This window comes from Fukomys damarensis, unplaced genomic scaffold (assembly GCF_012274545.1).
Source record: "Fukomys damarensis isolate Sample0158 unplaced genomic scaffold, DMR_v1.0_HiC HiC_scaffold_14, whole genome shotgun sequence".
Lineage (NCBI taxonomy): Eukaryota > Metazoa > Chordata > Mammalia > Rodentia > Bathyergidae > Fukomys > Fukomys damarensis.
This window is the reverse complement of record NW_022900926.1, coordinates 72,067,182-72,076,649: the sequence shown is the minus strand read 5'-3', so window position 1 is coordinate 72,076,649 and position 9,468 is coordinate 72,067,182. Positions and strand designations below refer to the sequence as shown.

Here is a 9,468-nt window from a genome sequence, read left to right as displayed (position 1 = left end):
GCGGCGCCCCTCGCGGCCACCGCCTCCCCGAGACGCTCTCGCTGGTCCGCGCCCTCTCCAACCCCCGCCCTTCTCCTTAACTCCGGAGTGTGGGCTCCGGTGGGTTCAGAGTACGTTTTTGAACCAGTCCTATAAGCTGCTGAGGAGAAAAAAAAAAAGAATGGGGCGCGGGGTGTGCGGTGAGGAGGTTGAGCGGTGGAAGGGCAAGAGGACCTGAGGTCGCCACGCAAGAGAAAAGCGGACTGTGCTCGCCACCTCTGGATCACCTCGCCTGGGTCTAAGGGGGAGGAAACTACAGCCCAGACCCACACCCCTAGATTCCAGGATAGTGTCCCCGGGGACACTGCAGGGAGCGTGGAGTGTGGAGGACCTTCGGACGGGTCCCCACCCTAGCTGGGCAGCCCCCAAGGCAGTGCGCCCTCTGACTGCACTGCCACAGGTTTTCCCTTCTGAGATCCTTAGAAGTAGGGTGTCTCGATCTGCAGCCCCCCATGTATGATATTCATATTCACTCATTTCTTTCTCCCCCCTCCCTCTCTCTCCTCCCTCCCTCCCTCTCTTCTCTTTCCCCCTCCTCATCTCCTACCCCTCTCCCCCTACTGCACACGCACACTCTGTACCCTGCTACAAAGTAACACCTTTACCCCATGACCGTGACCCTGATCGCACACTTACGCCGTGCCCTGGATTTAACCCAAAAGGTTAGGTTTAGTGGGTGCTGCTAGGGGGGAAAGTCCCGTGTGGGAACCCTCTGCAGGGGCCGGGTGCCCTTGCTACACCCGGCAGGAGCGTCTCTTCCCTGTGCGGGTCGCGCTCTCTCCGCACGACTTGCGCCTGCCCTCCCGGAGCTGCACAGGTTCTCTGTTCACGCACCCCCCTTAGGGTCCCCTCTGTCCAGGCCTGGGACTGAGATCGGATCACGTCAGACACTATCTCTAGGTTAAGGCATTGGTACGAACAGTTTGATGAGGTTTCCGTGAGACTCGCAACCCGAAAGCTCCTACACGCTGCAGGGGACACGTTGATGTTCCCAGCTTCGCTTTCCCGCGGTACGACACTTTGTAATTGCCTGACACAATGTGATGTGGGGGTGTCCATTGTTCTACTGCTTGTTATTGTGGAGTGTTCATTATGACAGTGGTGGAATTTAAAATTACACATTTTTAAGTACTTCAAAGGTAGAATGAATTCGTTGTGGGGATATGAGTAAGCTTTCCATTAAAATCACAGTTCGGCCTGTCAAAGGAGACTCATTTTGGTTATAACATTTCCTAATTTGTATTTTCGCGTTGTTCTGCTTCTTAAACGTCAAATTAGAGAGAGATCTGGGGTCATACCCGGGAGGGCGGGGCAAACGTTGCCTGTTTGGCGTTTTAGCATCATTGTGTAGGTACATGCCAAATTCCAAATATTTGGGAGTGTACCCAACAAAGCTGAGCGTCTCCTCTCTCCTAATTTCTTCCCGAGGGGGAAGCGAGAGGAAGCAGCACCGAGATCCGCGTGACTCCCTAGATCCCACGCAGCTGGGAGGCCTGAGCCAGCCGGACCGAGATAGCTCCGCGCCTGCAAGGGGTCGGAGCAAAACACTTGCACGTCGGAAAAGTTCGAGTCCCTAGGATGATTAGCAGAGACGTGGAAAAGTCGAGAGGAGTACTGACAAGTTTAAGGGAGGAGTGCTTTACAGTTCGGTGTTTTCCCAAGTAGCCTCTGGGAGCATATCCAGATGCACCCAGTTTGTGAGGACGAAGTCTTGTGACCAGAACTCGAGGACCAGAGTAGACCTTGGCAGACTTAGGACGACCCACGCAGCAAAGATTCGGAGTAGAGTTTAAAAGAGTTTGCACTAACCTCGCCCCGAGCGCCCCCCTTTCCCCGCGGTAAACGCTACCGTCGGAGTAGTGGGTGGGCGTTGTGGCGGAGAGTTGGCCCTAATCCTGCTGCCCGACGGAGAGATGAAGAGAGTCTTTGGGGGCTTTAATCTGAAATTCACCTAAAATGTTTGATAAATAATGTGAGTTGAGATTGGTATTTTGTTTTGTCTTCTTGTTCTTTAAAAAAAAAGTCACGAGAAACTTTTACTTTTGAATATTCAAAAACCGTGGACGTATACGTTGTAAATTGTACACAGAAAGAAGCTTTTTGTCTTCTAGCAACATATTTAAGTCCCGTTTCCTTTGGTGCCAGAGCCATTACAATTGATTCACTGTTGTTCAGCTGATATCAAATAACAAGGTATATACCCCAAGTCTTAAGATACAGTTTCACGAGTTAAGAATAATGTAAACAAAAAAGTGAACTATAGCCCAGAGTTATATTTAGAGCCAGCTATACTTCCTTTAAAGAAAATGACTTTAAAGGAAATGGTTCAGGAATTTAATAAAAATAATGATATTAATCAGCCACCTGTTCCTTTACAGGCATACTGACCTGAAAAGGTACTAGACACCCCCCTCCCCGCACATCTTTAGTAACAATAAATCTTATAAAGTATATATGTGTAAAATATTTAAAACCAGATTGTTACACATTAATAACTCTAGGGTTTTTTTTTTTTCAAATATACTGGGGATGACGATCATAGTAGAGTTACTGCTTTGGAAATTTGGAATTTGGGGTGAAATAACATTCCCTGGACTTCATAGTCTGTAAGTACAAGTAGGAGCAATACATAAATACATCTCAGAAGAGCTGCACTTCTGCTACTATGACTTACTGTTACACCTCCCAGTCTGCAGTTACTATTCACTCTGTCCTCTGGGTACTCATACACACGCACACACACACACACACACACACACACCCCAAAAACAGGCATAGGAACTCCTCAATTTCCTTTCTACTGTCTCTCCCAGTCACTGACATGGTTACAAGACAGGTCTCTTCCACATTCCTCAGGTACATTTTCTTGACTTCTTTCTTCTTTGAGGCTGCTCTTGTTGTTCATTGTAGCCTGATTTACCTAGAAAACATATCAGAAAGCGGATGGGAAGACCCTCAGGGTGATCTGCTTTGCTCCTTCCACCTCTAAAGCTGTTTATTATCTCCAAAAATACTCTATTTAACTGAGAGGCCCAGTCTTGATGCTGGGTGAGGAATTAGTAAATAATTACTGAATGATTTGTATGCCCTAACTTTAAAACAAAACTTGAAAATGGGTTTGATGTATGTTTCTCTTGAACAAACTCTATGATCTAGCCAAAGACAGTGGTTAAAAATATGTGAAATGATTACTAAACACATAGGATCATTTCACAATATTTACAGAACCCTATGAGGCCACTTCTACTATCCCCATTTCACAGATGAGGAAACTAAAACCTATGTAAGCTTCTAAGACCCATGGTAAAAAGTAAAGGGATTTGAATTCATAACTTCCTGACCAGCTCCAGCTTTGACGCTCTTAACGCTATGCTAATCTGCTTTTAATGAATTGTTCTAATGATCTGTATTTTATCTAATCTGAAACCCATATTCTTTTACACTTTAACATCTCTGAGATTAGGATGCATCTTATACTGAATTCTTTTAATTATATTTGTTTTTTCCAGTACTAGGGATTGAATGTAGAACCTTGCACATGTCAGGCAACCATTCTTATGGTAAGTTACATCCTTCAATTTAATTTTTTTTTTTTTTTTGTACCAGGGATCAAACTCAGGATCTCACACTTGTGAGGCAGGAGGCTGCACCACTGAGCTAAATCCCTGGTCCTGCAATTTTTAAATTTTATTTTGAGACAGGGTCTCATTAAATTTGCCCAGGCTGGCCTCAGACTCTTGATCCTCCTTCCTCGGCCTCTCAAATAGTTGGGATTACAAGAATACACCACTATGCCTAGCACAAATGATATCTTTTTTTCTTCAATGGCATATAAGAATAATAACACATTTCTCAATCAGTGGTATATTAGGTTTCATTGCCTTATGCTGCAGTAACAAGTCTTTGGAAAAATCTCAGAGACTTAAAACAACAAAGGCTTATATTTCTTTCTCAAGTCATCTGACTTTCCAGAAAACTACTCTCCATATGATAATTCGGTCCTGAACATTAATAGCAACATTGTGCTCCCCCAGTTACTACTGTGGAGAAGGATAAAGCCCTGGGGGACCTCTCCAGCAATTACATGTTCCATTGCAGTCGTACACTATGTCACTTATACAGCCAATCTGTTGTTTAGAATTGGCGTATGAACTGACCAATTTGTAGGGAAGCTGGGAAGTTTAACTCTTCCAAATTTCAAGAAGAAGAAAAGCATTAGAGATGAACATTTAATGTCTGGTAATTAGGATCCATTGACATAAATACTGGGGATCTAGTTTATTCAAAACGAGTGCAGAGCAATTGGGCCGTGGTTTGTTATATTCTATCCAGAACATACTTTCAAAATTCATACTCATGCCGGGCATGGTGGCACAGGCCTGTAATCCCAGCACTCAGGAGGCTGAGGCAGAAAGATCACTGTGAGTTCAAGACCAGCCTGGGCTCCATAGTGAGTTCCAGGTCAGTCTCAACTACATACTGAGACCCTGTCTCAAAAAACCAAAAAAAAAACAAAAAAAAAAACAAATGCATACTCATGTTTAATTGCAAAGTACAAAATTCTAGAATCAATTTCAAAAAGAATAGAAATGGCAGAACTATAATGCAGGTGTTTCAACTTGGGGTCCATAGATGAGCCCTAAGGATCTGGACCCTCCCAAAGTCACATATAAAACTTCCAATGCATTTTTTTCCTGGGGAATAGGTACATATCTTCATCAGTTTCTCATTTGATTTTTATGATTTACCTATTCAATGATCCAACAAATGTGTGTTGAAGGATCAGGCACTTTTCTGGGTGCTCGAGATCTAGCAGCAAATATGAGAGAGAAGCTCCCAAATATAAGTTTATAGCCTGGAAAGTAAACAAGTGACAAGATCTTAGATCCATACAAGTCACATGAAAGGACAGTGTGGTAGAGAGTACAGGTTAGAATGGTCATAAAAGACCCCTGCAAGGAAAACTTTGATTTGAAATAGGAAGGAGGAGAAGGAAGTAGTCATTCAGACATCTTGAAATCCAAGAAAAAATTGTGTTCCCATTAGAATTTTTAAAGGAACTATGAACTGGATGTGCTTAGCACATATGAGAACTTGAAAGGCATTTGCGGACAGTGATAGAAGAAGTAGTGAAAGAGAATGCAGATAAGTTATATGAAGCCTCTGGGCCCTGACAAAAGATCAGGACAAATGCACCATAGAAAAAAGTACTGCTTTGCATAGGAAGATCCGAGTTTCTTTCTGGCTCCGCACTTTGTATATACATGTGCAGCATCTGACCATCATAACCTCTGTCATTAAACACCAGGTTAACTCAAGAGGGGCACAACTCACATGGCGTCCCTCCTCTCCCTTCTGCCACCAGACCTGTTGCACCTCTTTTGCCCTACCAGGTAAACACTACATCATTCCCCAAAGAATGGGGAGGGGTGCTTTCCTATCATCACAAAGGGGAGACTCCAGTCTCTTTGCAGAAGAATGAGGGACTTCATTCTTTTTAAAATTTTTAATTTTATTGGTACATTTTAGGTATGCCATATAATGACATTCATCGTTGGAGATTTGTACCTTTACATAATCTATCTTGATTCTTATTTTTCCCCATTCCTCTGCCCTCCCTCCACCCTTCTCTATTTATAAAGACTTTGTTTCCATTTTTTCATTCTTCTCATATTAATTCCATTCCCTTCTTTTGTACCTTTTCTTCCTATTTCACATTATCTAGTGTATATTTTGATCCTTATTTACATTTTGTTTCTCACACCAGAGAAACTATTCAGTATTTACACGTGTGTTCTATTTATTTCACTTAAGGGTATCACCTCAATGTGCATCCATTTAGCTATAAATAAAAAATATAGAATACTTCACGAATCTGCTTGCCATCCTTGCACAGGGGCCACGCTAATCTTCTCTGCATCATTCCAATTTTAGTATATGTGCTGCTGAAGCGAGCAGGGAGGGAGGCCTTGAACATGTCATTTTACCATAGCTTCCATTTCATTTGTTAAATGGGAATAGTTATTTACATTTGGAATGTCATTGTAATGACTGCATAATACACATTATAGTGACCTGAAAATAAAACAGCACATGGGCCGGGGATTTAGCTCAGCGGTTCAGTGGCCTGCCTTGCAAGTGCAAGGACCCGAGTTCAATCCCTGGTACTGGAATAAATAAATAAATAAATAAACAAACAAACCAGATAGCTCAGCGTCAGTGTCCTGCCTTGCAAGTGCAAGGACCCGAGTTCAATCCCTGGTACTGGAATAAATAAATAAATAAATAAACAAACAAACCAGCATGGGTTTCTGTATACAAAAGTGCATGACTTGCTCTTCTGAAGAGAGTTATTACCATGCTACAGCCTTGGGTGTATATGTATAGATGGGTGCATACATGTACCAATGTAAGGGTGCCTGACACATGAGGAATAATTGTCTGCATTATAAAAGTGTTCTTCACTTTAAAATTAAGGTACAATAGAGTCCCTTTTACTAGTATTTTGCTAAAATTAGTCATTTAGTTTATAAAACTGAGTCTTTCAAATACACTTTCCACAATATTTCGGGACCAGGGAAGTAACTCAGTGGCAGAGTGCTTGCCTAACACGTGCAAGGCTCTGGGCTGAAGCAGCGCCACAGAAATAAGCACACACACCTTCTGCTTGTACCCACTGAGGTAAGCATACCTATAAGGTTAGGGAAAAAGTCATTTCCCATTGTAATTTTTACTCTTACCCTTCAAAGCTTAGCATCTATTTACTCTAAACATCTCTATGCTCAAAAAATATTGTTTAGCTATCAATGTGAATATCTTAATAGAATAGCTTTATGCACATTAAGCCCATGGACATAAATGGAGACCACACAAATGAGACCAAACTATTCACTTAGAGGGAGTCAGCCACCATCACTTGCATTTGGCGGAGATTCAGAACCAAGCATGGGAGGGGGAAAACTTCATAGTGAAGATAGGTTCTGACTGGAGGTTGTTGACAGGAAAAGCTGGAGGACTAACCAAAAAGCCAGCTCAGCAGAAAGAAGCAGGGTTTTCTACACCATTGATTTGGGAAGTGTATTTGGCTTTCGCTGGTTGGTCCTGAGTTGGAAGGGTACTGGTGACAAAGAACTGGAAAGTAGGCAGGTATTGATCAAGTCCTAACCATCCTTATGGCAGTCAGAGATGTTGGTTTGGCTTTTCTGGCTTGTTGTTACAGGTTTTGGCTCAGAGTTCTATTGTCATATGTGATCTGGCCACTGTCCATTTGCTTAGTCAATCTCTCAAGTCAAGAAGTAGAAAATAATTTATGTCCAATAATTAAAGAGAAACCAGATCAAGGTGTAAGGCACCTTTCATTTTGGTGAGATGATGTTTTGATATATTAAGAAGTATTTTTTGTTTGTTTGTACCTGCTGATTCCTTTCTATCCAAAATATTCTTTTATTCAAATTAGATTTTGGCATCTATTGCTTTAGAGTAAGGATATTATAAAAGAAATTCGCAGAGATGAGTTGCTCAAGCTTTAAAATGGACTAGTGAAATCCAAGACAGAAACAATAGTTTGACAGAAGACCTTTTCTTTGATTATGAAAAGCCCCAATGAAGGATTCAGATTATAAAGTTTATTCCATAAAAAGTAGATTTGGAAAAAGAAATGATAAGCCAAAAGGGCATCTTCTCATTCCGGAAAGCAACCGCAGGTTTATGGAGTAGATGGGCAAAGACCTTAGAAAGAGCCCCTCTATATATACCCAACGAGGTCACCATGGTGAGATACAACTGGAACACTTTCTAGGTTTAAGGGACTGTGAAGACAGAGAACAGAAAGAAGGGGTAACTCATGCCACCCTTTCAAGATGGAACCCAGAACAGCAGCAAGCTTTATAGAACATACAAATCCAACAGGGGACAGACAGGCACACGGGTCTGTACAGTGGCAGAAGGTCTTGGGGTTGCTATAAGTATTCTCCACTCACCATAATGTGTGCATTTCATATGTGACTTAGAGCAGAACAAAACCGCTCTGAGCAAGTACAGACTTGGACTAGACCCGCACCCAAAATTTTCCATAAGAAATTACATGAGGACTTCCATCTCAGAGGATGCCAGCTAAAGTGATGACACGGTTAAAGGGTGAAGGCCAGCCACCCTCCTAAGCCCATGAAGATGTCAGCCCACTGAGGAAAGGCCAAGGAATGGGCATAAGAGAAGTCCAAGTCAACTGTGATGGTCTGAAGCTTCCATTTTTGCTTCCTTATATAGTAATTTTGTGAGAAGAAGCTTGAGCTTCTAAAAAAAAGTTTACATTTATCAAATGCTTGAGGTTTTTACATTATAGCTTTTAGCTCACATATATATTTACTGTTGACTCAAATTTGCTTTTTAAAAATGGAGTCTTCTGTCTCCTTTAGTAAATTCAGGGGCACTTTCTGCCTACTTATTTATTATATGCGTAGTATTGGCCAAATGAAAACAGTTTCTAGCCCCAAAGAAATTTCATACTAAGACCAGTTTCAACACAGAATACTTTTCAGTTAATATTCTGAGTAATATAAACCTTAATTTATTATCTGAGTTATCTTTAATTGTCATTACCTTCTCTAATGATATTCATGATGAATAAAACTTTTCTCTCTATTTGATTTTTATGAACATGAATGAGGCTCACAATAGTATTTCCTTTAGAAATATAATCGGATAGTATGACAGATCTTAAACCTCATAATCTTATGTTGAAGAATACCATCAAAAATCAGTTATTGAATTCCTTCTAGGACCAAGAATTTTGCACATGTTATATCATTTATTTCTCACAACCATCCTTGAGACTGTTATTGTCCCTATTTTATACTTTAAAAAAGCAAGGCCAACCAAAGGGGCTCACTAGGAAGTGGCAGATTTAGACAAAATGTCCCAGTTTTCCAATACCCCGCAAACAAGACATGCTTTGACCTATACTATATTGCTGCTTTCCTCTGCCCAGAACTTTAACACTTTGGGAGTGGGAGTTGAGCATGCGGAGATGGGAAATAGTTTTAATTTCTTCTTTATTTTAATTTCCACGTGGCTGTTATGGACATTAAAACAGCCGTGACCTCGCTTCTCAGCCTTTTAGCTAAGATCAAGTGTAAAACAGCCATAACAAAATACTCAACCTTTCAAAAGTAACATACTACATTATAATATCCTCCAGCCAAATATAGCATTCAGTAAATGGTTACAAAGGATTGATATCAATGTTTTGACCTACCTCCTTTGAGAAACATTACATATACTAAAAAACATTTTTCTATCACAGAAAATTTGTCTCTAATGTACTGTTGGGCCATAACTTGTCTCTTTATTACATCCCAGAGGGAGGAAGTTGAGTGGAAAAGACTCTGCAGCTTAACTATGAGAGGGCATTATACATTTCAGCAGAAGAAA

At 41.3% G+C, this 9,468-nt stretch overlaps 1 non-coding gene across 1 annotated transcript; it reads right to left on the bottom strand.

Moving 5' to 3' along the window:
• Nucleotides 1-5,890: 5,890 nt before the first annotated feature.
• Nucleotides 5,891-5,997, bottom strand: LOC117286111. The gene has a single exon (XR_004517221.1). It is a non-coding gene; the product is annotated as a U6 spliceosomal RNA (small nuclear RNA).
• Nucleotides 5,998-9,468: the final 3,471 nt, after the last annotated feature.